At 41.1% G+C, this 14,613-nt stretch overlaps 1 pseudogene; it reads right to left on the minus strand.

Annotated features, from left to right (window-relative positions):
• Positions 1 to 560: 560 nt before the first annotated feature.
• Positions 561 to 2,459, minus strand: LOC132519241 (protein enabled homolog; annotated as a pseudogene).
• Positions 2,460 to 14,613: the final 12,154 nt, after the last annotated feature.

Consider the following 14,613-nt stretch of genomic DNA (forward strand, 5'->3'; position numbering starts at 1 on the left):
TCACTCCGAACAAATCATTTTTAGGACACTTTCTTATAAATATCACCTTTTGAAAGCACATACAATTCCATTTGTTCCACATTTTATGAACTTAACCTACATAGGGCTGAACTTAATTATTCATGGAATATCAAATATGATAGGAAGACAAACCTGAGAGAAACATTTACAATACAATAGCATAACTTGCTAAATACCTCATCACCATTCTCTGAAAAAAACTTCTCAAGCCTTTCTCCTCTTTATTTTAGCAATGGATTGTGGAAAATGTGCGATTTTCTCTTGACATGAAAATATTTCAATGCACGGTGATCTTGCCTGACGGATTCAGTATTTTCTGCATAACTGATACAGGAACTCCCATACGACTCTCTTCCATCGTGTTGTAAAGGTCAGAAAAAAGCAGCAAAATGGGAGGGAAATAGCTTACTGCCAGAGTAGTGATGCCTGAAGTCTTTCAAACTGTGCTGGTTTTTCCCTCCGTCCGACTGTTTGCCTCCGTTTTCTTCTTACAGCTCACAAAATGTAAGGGTTTTGTTGTTGGTAACACAGTTGTTCTTTGTAGGTTTTTTTTTTTCCTTTCTCCAGATTAAAGTCCTATCTCTCCTTAGTTTGATTCTCTATGCAGTATTTGACTTGCTCAGTTCCTGCCTGATTGCATCAATGAGCTCTTCTTTTAGCTTAGTTAATTCTTTTCTCATTTCATCTAACATGTCCTGCTTCAGCCTGTCATAGTCCAGTCCCTCCATCTGGACTCCATTGGCACTGGGCTGTGACAAGGGCACAGATTTTGGTCTGTGTAATGAATCATAGGACCTGTTGTCAAAAACAACCTGATTTTAACCTTGGAGAATCCCATCTGGAAATAACAGGTGACTTGCTGCCACTCATTGTATTTGTTCTTTCCCAAGGTTTTCTTGTCGGTTCAGGTGTACTTGTTGAAGAGGTCTTAGAAGTTATAGGCTCTGAATCTTCATTTTTGTCCTCTTTTTGTTCTGTTTCTATTGTTGATCCCTTTTTTAGCAATTCTTCTCCTCCTGGCCAGCAGGGCACTCATTTCTTCCATTAAACCACTACCCTCGGGCTTCCCTGGTGGCGTAGTGGTTGAGAGTCCGCCTGCCGATGCAGGGGACACGGGTTCGTGCCCCCGTCCGGGAGGGTCCCACGTGCCGCGGAGCGGCTGGGTCCGTGAGCCATGGCCAATGAGCCTGCGCGTCCGGAGCCTGTGCTCCGCAGCGGGAGAGGCCACAGCAGTGAGAGGCCTGTGTACCGCAAAAAAAAAAAAAAAAAAACAAAAAAAACCACTACCCTCTAATGGAAGGGGTCCATTTCCACCACCCGTATCTGTTTTAGAGGAGGCCGAATTCACACCAATGGTATTCCCACCACCTGGGAAGGAGGCATCCTCCATCCGTGACACTTTCCTAAGTTTTGCTCCAGCAATTGCAGCTTAAAGGGCCATGGTCTTCAGACATGGATCCCGAAAAAACGCCAGCTGCAGGGAGGGGAGGAGCAGGAGGTGGGGGGAGGGGGGTACCTGATTAGGAAGAGGTGGTGGAGGAGGCAGAGGGGGGGGCCCTGAGGACGGCAGTGGAGGGCGTGGAGGGGGCCCTGGGGGCGGAGGGAGCGTGGCTGATGCCTGGGCAGGACCTGGTGGGAGTGGAGGAGGGGGTGGAGGTGCAGGCGGTCCCAAGACAATGTCCTGTTGGGCTGGAGATTCTGCGGCTGAGAGGCTGCCTGCGAGCCTGGGTCAGAAGCAGAGGAGTCATCTCCACAGAGGCAGGGGCAGCGGCATTTGCCATTCTTGGCTCTCGCTCCCATTCCAGCTGTTCCCTTTCTAGCCGCTCTTGCCGCTCTCGTTCTGGCCTTTCCCGGTCCAGCCTCTCCAGCCTTTCCCCTCCAGACGATCCTGACATTCCCTTTCTTGTCTCTCTCTCTCTCCAGCTGCTCCTGTTCTAGTCGCTCCCTCTTCAGCCTTTCCCTTTCTAACCTCTCCCTCTCCAGTCTCTTCCTTTCCATTCTTTCTCTCTCCAGCCTTTCCTGCTCCAGCTCCTTTTGTCATTGCTGTTCTTGTAGTTGCCTTCTTTGAATTTCCAGCTCTTCTTGTGATGGGCCATTCTGAACTTGGGCAGGTAGTTGTGAATTTTGTCAAGGCAATATTGGCCCCGTTTCCTGTGAATTCAACACTTCTAAGGCATGTGTCATGGCACTTGTGAAGACATTGGCATCTTCTTTGCTGCCAAAGTTGAGACCAGACACCTGTCTAGCAACCCTTAAGGAATGGCACAATTTATCACGACCTGATGGTACTGAATCTTCCCGCCCACAACTCTGAATGTGTTGTTGCCTGTATGATGATATATATGAACTCTGCTGAGCCTGACTGAACCACCAGCTGGCACCCACTTTTTATTGGCATCATCATAAACCATCACAGCAGCTCTTGCATGACAGATACTCTGTTCACGTCTCATTGTGCTTTCTTCTTTATGCCTTTAGATGTAGAAGATCTTTGTAGGTTCCAGTCTTTTTTATCGATGGCTGTTCAGATGTTAGTTGTGGTTTTGGTGTGTTCATGAGAGGAAGTAAGCGCAAGGTCCTTCCACTCCACCATCTTGAAAGACTCCTCCTGTTTTTGTTATTATTAATGCTAAAACAGCTATCATTTTTGAGCATCTGTTTTGGGCTAGATGCTACAAGTCAGTTATGTTATGGTTTGTATGGTAACTTAACTTACTCACTTAGCACCAAATCAAAGCTAAAACGTCATTGAAATGTTTTGTTTCTGAAGACTACTTCTGATTTCAGTTTGGGACCCACCCTGGAACCTGAGGCAGTGATAAACAAGCTGGTAGATGGGATCCTGACTGAGCAGAAAATCGTCTTTATTCCATCGTCTATAAGCTTTTTAACAGTGGTGGAAAGGTAAGCCACAGTGATGTTTGTCAGCATTATAAATAAAGGTTATCTATTACATGTTTTTACTCAGATTTAAAACCAGGCATTTGATAAAAGTACAATTAAATGTAATTAAATTAATAAAAATAATAGGCTTAACGAATCCATCCATTTTTAAAACCACATTTGTTAATCATTCAAGCAAGATTGGTATAGCTTGGGTAAAGGAACTGAATAATTTCCATATGTTTTTTAAGTTTTTTGTGGTTTTGTTTTTTGAAGAAAAAAATTTGTATAATTCTGGAAGTCCTGTCTTATAAATGAATGTATATGAAGGAGGATAGTTTTTAAGCATTATTACATGATGGAATTATGGGACAATGATTTTGGAGGAGACCATAGTCAGGTTTTAGATATTCATTTAAATATACAGCAGATAATCACTGAGCTCTTACTTTGTGCAAAATTATACTGAAGCATAGGTATTGCTAAATAATCTTTTCTAATTTTAGAGACCCTTGAGCCTTGCTACTTCAAATGTGGTCCATGGACCAGCAGCATCAGCATCACCTGGGAGTTTATTGGAAATGCAGAGTCTCCTGATCTCCTGAATCAGAATTTGTATTTTAATATGACCCACAGGTGATTGTATGCATATTCAAATTTGAGAAACATTTCTTGGGAGCAGGAGCTCTCAACTTTGGTGCCCATTAGAATTCACCTGGGATTTTAAAAAATGCTAACGCCTGATACCTGCTCCCAAGATTCTGATCTAAATGGTCTGATCTAAATGGTCTGTGGCCTGGTCTCTGAGGGATACATCCTTCTAAGTGATTCTAATGTACAGCCAAGATTGGAAACTGCTGGTTTAAAGACTGTCTCATCATAGCACATTACCCCATTACTCTTCTGGGAGGAAGGCTGTGTGGCAGTGAGTCTGGTCAGGGGAAAGTGAAGAGGTGCCTTTGGTCAGGAAAAGAAAAAAAGCCTCCTCCTGCCTGTCCCTAAAGTCAGGCTTCCCCGACATGGATCACTTGGGAAGTCAATTTAAGAAATAGGGCTTCCCTGGTGGCACAGTTGTTGAGAGTCCGCCTGCAGATGCAGGGGACGCGGGTTAGTGCCCCGGTCGGGCAGGATCCCACATGCCGCGGAGCAGCGGGGCCCATGAGCCATGGTCGCTGAACCTGTGCATCCAGAGCCTGTGCTCCGCAACGGGAGAGGCCACAGCAGTGAGAGGCCCGCGTACTGCAAAAAATAATAATAATAATTAAAAAATAAAAAATAGAAAAATCTCACCTCTAGAGATTTTAATATAGGATGTTTGAATTGGGATCCAGGAATCTCTATTTTAACAAGCAACTGTCACAGGCATTTGGTTCAAAGATCATACTTTGAGAACTACTGACCTAGAGCCTTAAAAAAAAATTCAGGAGATCAAAAGCATTAAGTGGCTTGTGTCAGGCTTTTTAGCCCCTTCTTCTAGGAACTATGGTTGAAACTACCTTAAAGGTTTAGGTAGTAAAGCTCAAGGATCTTCTTGGTGAATAAATGAATTAAAACCTGTGAAGTGTTTCACATTTGACTTATCACATTATGTAAGCCCTCAGTGATCACAGTCCTTTAGAAGGTTACTCTCTGAGGGAAGTAATTTTGCCTGGATTTCATCACTATATCCTCGCACTTTGTTTGTTTTTTTTTGTTTTGTTTTGTTTTTGCGGTACGCGGGCCTCTCACTGTTGTGGCCTCTCCTGTTGCGGAGCACAGGCTCCGGTCGCGCAGGCTCAGCAGCCATGGCTCACGGGCCCAGCTGCTTCGCGGCATGTGGGATCTTCCCGGACCGGGGCACGAACCCGTGTCCCCTGCATCGGCAGGCAGACTCTCAACCACTGCGCCACCAGGGAAGCCCTATATCCTCGCACTTCGAAGAGTTGATGGACACATAGGAGGCACCAAAATGTTTGTTAATTAAATAAAGATTACCTAGACCTTTAACATAGAGGCTCACAGTTTGTGTTCTGGAGTTAGGTGAAGTTGTGTTTTTCTGACTTGCTCGCTACATGAACATGGATGAGTTATCTAACTTCTTTGAAGCTCAGTTTCTTCATGGAGACAACACATCTTTATAGGGCTGTGAGGAATAAACAAAATAATACATTCAAAATATTCAGTATACTATATTATATAAGTAATATAATATATACTATATATGTTGTATATACTATAAAATATTATAGTATACTATAAGTAATAAATGTTATGCTCTACTATCATTGTAATTATCACTATTATTAATATTGCCCTGATATTCCTCCGACTACAAATGTTTGGTGCTCTATATAGTTACACTGACTTACATATTCTGTTTAGTTTCTCTCAGACTCATTGGAATGTGACAAGTTCCTCAAAATTCTTAAGTATAGGGTGGGGAGAAAAAAATTAAGCCTACTGTGTGTCCATCACCATTTAAGGCATTTATGTTAACACATTGATTCTTCACAAGAACACTCTGGGGTATGTGTTAACTCTTTCGTTTACATGTAAGGAATTTAAACGCTTTTGTTAATTTGTTCAGCATTATGCTCAAAACCAAGTATACTGTTCGCATTTTCTTTTAGCAATTCTGCTTCCACAGTCTCTTAGTGGAACATTTTATTAGTTTCTGGATTATAAAGTATAAAATTATTTCCTATTCTTATTTCCTTTCCAATGTCATGTTTCTTTTTTTAAGAGCCTTTAGCGTCTGAATTATTCAGTTCTATACACCTTGTATCTTAGATCTTTTGAAGAATATTCAAGTATATTTATTTTGAAGACTAAATCTTTCAAGTCACTCCTACCCTAAAGAAGGCTAAACTTCCTTCCTTTTCCTTTTCAAAAGGAAATGGATTTCATTGGAAAGAACATATAATAGTGACTCAGAGTAAATGTTCTTAATCTTATTTAAGATGAACATAGACAAGATATATGATAAATATAAGTATTCTTAAAGATATTTTACAAATGTACTTAATATTAATTTCCTAATGATTTTCATGTATCTTTCTTTTAGGATCCTTCCTGAGCGTTTCCTGGCAATTTTAAAATGAAAGATTGATGTTAGGTTTGATGCAGTTATTGGATATAAAATGAAAGAAAAATAAGTTCTTGATCTTTTGAAAACTAATTTACAAAGTTTAAGTTGATTTCATCTAATAGTAATCAGAATTTTAATGTTTGGACTTCTGCTTTTCCTAATTACCTTTTTTTCTTCAATACCATCTTTTGAGGTTCTGGCAGGTCCTAATTTCATATAATACACAGAAATATATGAGGAACTGATTTTGTGAAAAAATGAAGAAAAAGAGAAACAGTTTTACAATAATTCCCAAGATTTTGTGGCTCATTGAAGACTCTGCAAGATTTGTACTAAAAATATTTAAGATGTATTTTTATTTTTAATTACACTTAAATTTTATATAATTCACATTTCCTTTTCTATTCTACATCAAAATGGAAACTTCAAACTCGCTAAATACAATGAAGGACTATATCTAGTGGTATTTCATAATGAATCTCATGCGATATAAGAAACATTGCTCAAACATTCCAGCCTATACATTACTACTGTTTTCTGAGAAATACCTCACATTCCAATGCCAAACATTTCAGCACAAGGAGATTAGAGATGAACACGTGTTGCAAGGATAAAAGCATCTTTGGGATTTGAGGCAGAGAATTGGGAGAATGTACCCATAAGTAGCAACAATAATAGGTGGACCAAACTTAAACTTTTGGTGTTTCTATCTTTTTATTTTGAACAGAACATAGCTTAACCTTCAAATGAAAGGAAAATGGATTATGTGATCAAGGTCTTTTTCTTTTTCTCTTTTAGTATCTGGAAATCTGTTTAAGGAAAGTTATACTTATAGATTCTGTAACATATAAGTAAATTTCATCTGAAGGTATTTCTACAATAAATTTCTCCCTCTTTCCCATCAACTAACTTCTTCTAATACAGAGAATCAAAATTAAATGTAGAATATACATCAAAATATATATTCTACATTTACTTGATGTAAGTATATATCAGAGTCAAAAATGCCTGCTTTCCAGGGACTTTCCTGGTGGTCCAGCGGTTAAGACTCTTGCATTTTCATTGCAGGGGGTACGGGTTTGACTAATATCTGGAATGCCACATGGTGCAGCCAAAAAAGTAAAAAAGGTCTGCTTTCCAAAACATCATTATATTGAATATTGTAACTTGGAGTCCTCTCCATACTTTAGTTCTACTAGAGTATCTGTGAATCGCCAGCATTTAGGGATTTACCTAGACCCTATCATGTTAGCAGAGAATGACACAAGAAGGTGGAGAGTCCATTATAGTCATCTTCTAACTCATTTTGAAACAGATTGTTTATTCTTTTGATTAAGTTATACCTGTTCCAGCTTGTCAAGCGGCAAATTTCAACAGGCTAGGAGAAAGTCTTTAGTGAAACTTCAGTAAAATAACTGAGGCCCAAAATGTACTGACAACTTTCCTCTTTTCACAATAAACTTGGTTTGGCTTTTAACACACTTGTCTAAAATTAGCACTTGGATGAATTTTGGCACTGACCATTGTGAGAAATAAGTACTACTTCTCTTTTTTGTGAGGTACTTCCTGGATATTATGCTAACTCTGAACCCACTTCTCAATAGTTTAATGGGAAAATCCATCTTAGCCATCAACCGTGCTGCTTGTAAGGGTCACACCAGAATCAGAGAGGCTTACATTATTTTCAGGTAAATACAGAAAGACTCCCAATTGTCAACTGTCATGGTACCCTGTGGTCCTAAACTAGGACCTTGAAGACCGATGGCTCTCTCCTTTGCAGGGTACAGAAATCCTGACTGTGGCGGTGAGCCACCCTCCCTGGACACACCCTAAAGCCTTCTTCTGAGCCCTTGCTATCACACTGGGGCTCTGCCATGGGACTGCTGAGGCTCACCAGCCTCTCTCCTATTCCCTTTGAGAATATTCCCATGCTTGCTTCAGAAACACTCTTCCCCACCCCTGCCCCCATGCCACCATTCTCACTTGCCAGAAATCTACACTTCTTAATGGAAATGAGGGTTAGAAAGAGTGGGGAATCAGACCAAAGCAAAGGGTTAAAACTGGCCCTCAATACCTTCTCAACACCAACCTGGCTAGTGAGTAAATGGCCAGTAAGTATTTTACAGTGGGGAAGGGGAGCAATTAAGAGCCTCCTCTCCCAGGCTGGGTGATAGATTTACCTCCTTGGACAATTCTATGTGTGTGACATCATTATCTCCATTTCAAAGATGAGATAACTATAGACCAGGGAAGTTCACCAAACACGTAAAATCACATGGCTACTTAGAAGTCAAGCTCAGGATTTGAACCCATGTTTGCTGACCTCACTATCATACAGCCTCAGTGGAATTCTTGGAGAGTTGAACCATCACCCTATACAAGCTCTACTTTTACCCAAGCTTTCCTTTATGTTTAAACAATATTCCAAAATCAGCCAATGAAAATCTCTGATGGCAATTGAAGCTATTCAATCTGGGATTATTTTAAAGTAGAATAAAATGCTACAATGCGGATGCCCAATTATTCCACCTAAAACAATCCAACCAGGCCTGGCCCCAAATCACCATAGTCTAAAGTTTCCTGAAATTGGGAATTCCCTGGTGGTCCAGTGTTTACAACTCTTTGCTTTCACTGCCAAGGGTGCAGGTTCAATCCCTAGTTGGGGAACTAAGGTCCCACAAGCCACATAGATAGATAGAGAGATAGATGATAGATAAATAGATAGGTAAAGTTTCTTGAAATTAAAATACTGAGCCTGAAAATATTGGAATAGTCGTAATCTACACTGGACATCAAATCCTTCCCCCAAATAGATAGGAGTTTCCACTTGACCTGAGAGCCAATCTGACCACTTGAGTTCTTTGATTTTGGGGGGTTTTTTATTCTAGGGATGACTAGGTCAACCTCAGAATTGGGGAGATGTGCCTTTTACTTTTATAGTCGTCCCTATAATTACAGGCACCCTAGAACTGCAAAAAGAGCACTGGTCAATGTAATTCAAATTAGCTCTTCTGAAATCTCAGTTTTTTCATCTATAAAAGGATCAAATTAGATTACATAGGCTCCTAGATTATCTCCAGTTCCAGTTAAATAGATGTTTTTAAATCAACACATGGAAAACCTAGCATCTTCTCTACCCCATCTGTGTTCCCTAACAGAATGGCACTTTTAACGAGTGTCTAAGCCAGAATCCTGGAGCTATACCTGCCTCCTCTTCCCTCACCTTCATCTCTCACCTCACCAACATCCTAATCCCCAGCACACACATTCAATGTCAATCATCATTCCCACATCTATACTTCCAGCCCAAATCTTCCCTCTGAACACCAGACAGATATCCAGTGCCCTCTTGGTATCTCTGCCCATATGGCCAATAGGCATTTCAAGGTAGCATTGCCGAAAGTGAGCTTTTAATGTTCTCCCAAACCTGTTCCAAACCCCATTAATTAGTTGCTCAGGCCAAAAAGATTCGTGTCATCCTCAATTCCTCTCTCTCACTCCCATATCCATCATGAAAACAATTCTTTTTGCTCCACTTTGAAAATATATCCAGAATTCTGTCACCTCTTTTCATCCCCACTGCTACCCCCAATCCGTCTCCCTCACCTCTTGTTCCCCTTTCTGCTACTCCAAACACAGCAGCCAGATGGACTCTTTGAAATATGAGATCATGTCATGCTTCAGCTCAAAATCCTTCATTAACTTGTTATCTAAAAGCTAAAGTCCTTACCATGACCTACAAGGCCATATGTTGTCCAGTCTTCTTACCTGCTACTTTACTACCTTATTAGTCAGGGTTCTCCAGAGAAACATAACCAGTAGGAGGTTTTATATACATACATACTGGCAGACAGACAGAGAGAAAGAGACAGATGTATTTCAAGGAATTGAGGAATCGGCTTATATGATTGTGGAGGCTATAAAATTTGAAATTTGTAGAGGAAGCTGGCAGGCTGGAAACTCTTGGGCAGAAGTTGATACTGCAGTCTTAAGGCAGAATTTCTTCTTACTCAGGGTGTCTTAGTTCAGGCTGCTGTAACAGAATGCCAAAGACCAGGTGGCTTATGAACAACAGAAAATTATTCTTCACACTTCTGGAGGCTGGAAGTCCAAGATTAAGACACCAGCAGATTCAGTGTCTGGTGAGAGCCTGCTTCCTGGTTCACAATCAGCCAGCCTATCTTCTCGGTGTGTTGTCACAGGACAGAAGGGACAGGGGAGCTCTCTGAGGTCTCTTTTTTTTTTTTTTAATTTATTTATTTTTGGCTACGTTGGGTCTTCGTTGCTGCGCGCAGGCTTTCTCTAGTTGCAGCAAGCGGGGGCTGCTCTTTGTTGCGGTGCACAGGCTTCTTATTGCAGTGGCTTCTCTTGTTGCAGAGCATGGGCTCCAGGCGCACGGGCTTCAGTATTTGCAGCACGTGGGCTCAGTAGTTGTGGTTTGTGGGCTTAGTTGCTCCGAGGCATGTGGGATCTTCACGGACCAGGGCTTGAACCCGTGTCCCCTGCACTGGCAGGTGGATTCTTAACCACTGTGCCACCAGGGAAGTCCCGTGAGGTCTCTTTTATAAGATACTAATTTCCTTCATGAGGGCTTCCAAAGGCCCTTCCAAAGGCCCCAAGTTATGATGGCCAATGTCAACTTCAATATTAGTTGTTTTGAAATGGCTGGTATAGAACTGCAAGTGTGTTAGAGTGATAAATTAAGTGTGTTCCTTTAAATAAGGAATCTTGGAGGCAGCATCCGCAGGAAGAGTTCATTGGAACAGGAGTAACTGATAGAGACATGACCCCCTGGGGCATAATCGTTACACCCCACTTGCACGCTCCTTGAAATGAACCCACTGAAGGCTCTTCACTAGAGGACCCGATACCCCCTGCTGAGAGCTGTTCTAGACGGACAGCTGCTGGAGGCTCTGTCAGAGTAGAGGGCGACTTCCGCTCACAACCTGCGGCAGGACAAGAGACCACTGCTTGTGCTAAGATGCCTCCTTCCCAGACTTCTCCTTGGAGTGGTTCTTAACCCCTTTCCTATTTTCCCTACTTTGACTAACCTGTGTTTTGTGCAAAAACCAAGTGATTTGTGAATTGAATATTGGCTACATTTTGTATAGCTCTAATGTCATGATTCTTTGCTGGACCCTGAGACAAACACCACACTTCCAAATACCATTACATTGGAGATTAGATTGCAACTTGTGAACCTCGGAGGGACACAAACATTCAGTCTATAGCACAGAGAAAGCTTGGTTTTGCCTTCAAAGGCTTGCAATGGATTCAGTGAAGCCCATCCACATTATCAAGAATAATTTCCTTTTACTTAAAGACTGCTGGTTGTAGATGTTAACCACATCTACAAAATACCTTCACACTCAACCACTGTGCCACCAGGGAAACCCAGTCCCTTTTTTTTTTTTAATTTATTTAATTAATTTATTTTTGGCTGCATTTGGGCTTCGTTGCTGTGCGCGGGCTTTCTCTAGTTGCAGTGAGTGGGGGCTACTCTTTGTTGTGGTGCTCAGGCTTCTTACTGCGGTGGCTTCTCTTATTGCGGAGCACATGCAGGCTTCAGTAGTTGTGGTACATAGGCTCAGTAGTTGTGGCGCACGGGCTCTAGAGCACAGGCTCAGTAGTTGTGGTGCACGGGCTTAGTTGTTCCCCGGCATGTGGGATCTTCCCGGACCAGGGTTCGAACCCGTGTCCCCTGCATTGGCAGGCGGATTCTTAACCACTGTGCCACCAGGGAAGCCCCATACTAGTCCCTTGATGTTTCTCAACCCACCAGACATGCTCCCATTTCAAGACCTTTGTACATTACTCTTTTCTCTCCAGACCTTTTCCTCCAGATATCCACATAACTAGCTCCCTCTTTCCTTTAAGTCTTTTTCCTTAGGTCTTTTCAGAATTTCTCACTCCATACCTAAAACTGCAACCCTGCTTACACAGCCTACACACATTTGCATTTCTCCCTCTGTTCTCTAATCTTCTCCTTGGCACTTATCATTATGGAGCATGCTACATATGTTGCTTACTTATGCTCTTTATTGTCAACATTGCCCTTAGAGTGTAAGCTTCCCAAGGGAAGAGATTTGTTTTGTTTTTAATATTCATTTATTTATTCATTCATTCATTTGGCTGCTCTGGGTCTTAGTTATGGCATGCAGGATCTTTGTTGCCACATATGGGAGCTTCGTTGCTGCACGCAGGATCTTTAGTTGCAGCATGGGGGATCTAGTTCCCTGACCAGGGATCGAACCCAGGCCCCCTGCATTGGGAGCTCAGAGTCTTAGCCACTAGACCACCAAGGAAGTCCAGGAGGTGATTTGTTTTTATGTATTTTGTTCACTGCTATACCCCCAATGCCTGGAACAGCCCATAAAACGTACCAAGTATTTGATATATTTTTTTAATGAATGCATATTTCTTCCATGATTCTAGCTCCTAAATATCTCCTTTGTACCACCCTCTTTCAGACCACCATCATTTCTGACCTGGATTACTGAAAAACCTCCTAACTGGTCTCCCTTCATCTCTTCTTATCCTTCTTCCAATGCAATCTCCAGCTTGCAGCGTTTCTAAATCTGATGATAGCAGTCTCCCACTCAAAACCTTTTACTAGCCCTCACTGTTGTTAAGACTCTGAGAGATTAAGCCTTTGCTGTGTCTCTATCTTCTCTCTACCTGACACTCTGTGCTCCAAGACAGAGCTTCCTATTCCTTGCATGTGCCATGATCTCTCACCTCCTGGTACCCATACACCTGGTTTCCTATGTCTGGAACATTCGTATCCCTTTCATCATCCAGCTAACCCCTTCTCACCTTATCAATTTGGCAGTACACAGAAGCCTTGATGGTGAACTAATGAACCCCTCCAGAAAGGGGGGAAAAAAGTATTTATTTGAAAAGATTACATTCTTAAACTTCTACTTGGCAGATTACTATAGTTAGACTAAACAAACTGTGGATTAAAACAATGTGCACAGATTCCATAACTTCCTCATCTTATGGCCTCCAAAGGAATAATGGCTTAGTGTTGATCTTGCTTTACACCATGATATACCACCTACCCATCATCAATTACAATATCATATCAACTCTTCTGAGCTCTACAGTGTGCAAGTGACATTCACAGAATGGCTCTGCTCAGAAGGTAAAGTCCAACTCGGATGATACCTCTGCCAATGGTCTCTCCACATTCTCCTTTTCCTTCCCTTTCTTTTGCTATGTAAATGCTATGATTAATATTACCATCATTATTATCTGTGTTCCAAATTATAAATCGCTACTTATGCTATTCCATCTTTTTCCCTTTCTGGTTATCATTACTTGTGTAAAAATCATTACATTTCTAAAATTGACAGTCAGAGGGGTGGCTCTCAAGAGGGATATTAATTTAAAAGAGAAAAAAAAGCAGACTAAATTCAAAAAATATTTCAGTTTAATAAGAATCTAAATGTTATAGATGGTATTAGTTTAGTCAACAAAATTTTTCCAAAAGCAACTCATCCTAAAATGTAATGCAGAGAGAAATTAATGATAAACGTGATGTGCCTTCATTCATATCAGTAGGAAAAAACTGATGTAACATGTGATCAGAGTAAACTAAATGTTTTTACTTGTTACGAAAATTTGTTGAAATGAAATCAATGATGTCATGAAGACATGCAAACAAAACTCTTCAACTCTTAAAAAAAAAAAAAGCAAGGGGGGTAGATTCTATGTTTCTAGCATTTGTTGAGAAAGTTAAACCTGTATTTGAGGAATATGAACATTCTCACCCCAAGGTAACAAAAAAAATAATAAAAGGTAGTTTTCCAGGTGATCTCAGTCTGAATGAAATTTCTCAGCATCCAAATTATTTGAGCATAATGTGAACTAAGTAACATTAACAAAGTGATTTTCACTTTCTCAAAGTTTCTTAATTCTTGGATAATACAGATATCCCAGAAGGTAAAAGAATCTAGATCCTGCTATAAAATTTTTCATTGCCTTTTAGAAGCATATCAGTAGTATATGAATTTGCATGGTGTGAGTCCTCTGGTCTGGCCCGCTCTGAGCAAGTGAAATATTGAACTTAGAGGCATTCAACCTGAAAACGGATTCCTGATGTTGCAGCCAGCATGAAGTCTGATCTAAATCACCTATGTTAACATTTAAATATTTAAATGGATCCATATAAACATCACTGCAAACCTGCATGCAGACTGATATAGTCAAGTACTCTTTTTTTATAAATACACTCAGGGTTAAAACTTAAAGAGCCAATTATACTCTCTCCAATGCGATATAGTATAGCCTAGGTCAGGATGCCTCAACCTTGGTACAACTGACACTTGGGGTTGGATAATTCTTTCCCTCAATGCACAGGGCTGTCTGTGGATTGTAAGATGTTTAGCAGCATCCCTGGCCTTTACCCACTAGATGCCACTAGCATGCCTGAGGTGTGACAACCAACAATGTCTCCAGTCATGGCAAACTGTCTCCTTTGGGGCAAAAGTATCCTTGGTTGAGAACTATTTGGCTGGTTGGTTTTAACTTAGTTGGTCTAAGTTAAAAGTTGGGGCTCTGCAATCTGACTTCCTGAATCCTAACTCAATGTCTTACTGGCTATGGGACTTTAGCAAGTTACTTCACTTTTCTTTCCA

Source organism: Lagenorhynchus albirostris, chromosome 4 (assembly GCF_949774975.1).
Source record: "Lagenorhynchus albirostris chromosome 4, mLagAlb1.1, whole genome shotgun sequence".
Classification (NCBI taxonomy): domain Eukaryota; kingdom Metazoa; phylum Chordata; class Mammalia; order Artiodactyla; family Delphinidae; genus Lagenorhynchus; species Lagenorhynchus albirostris.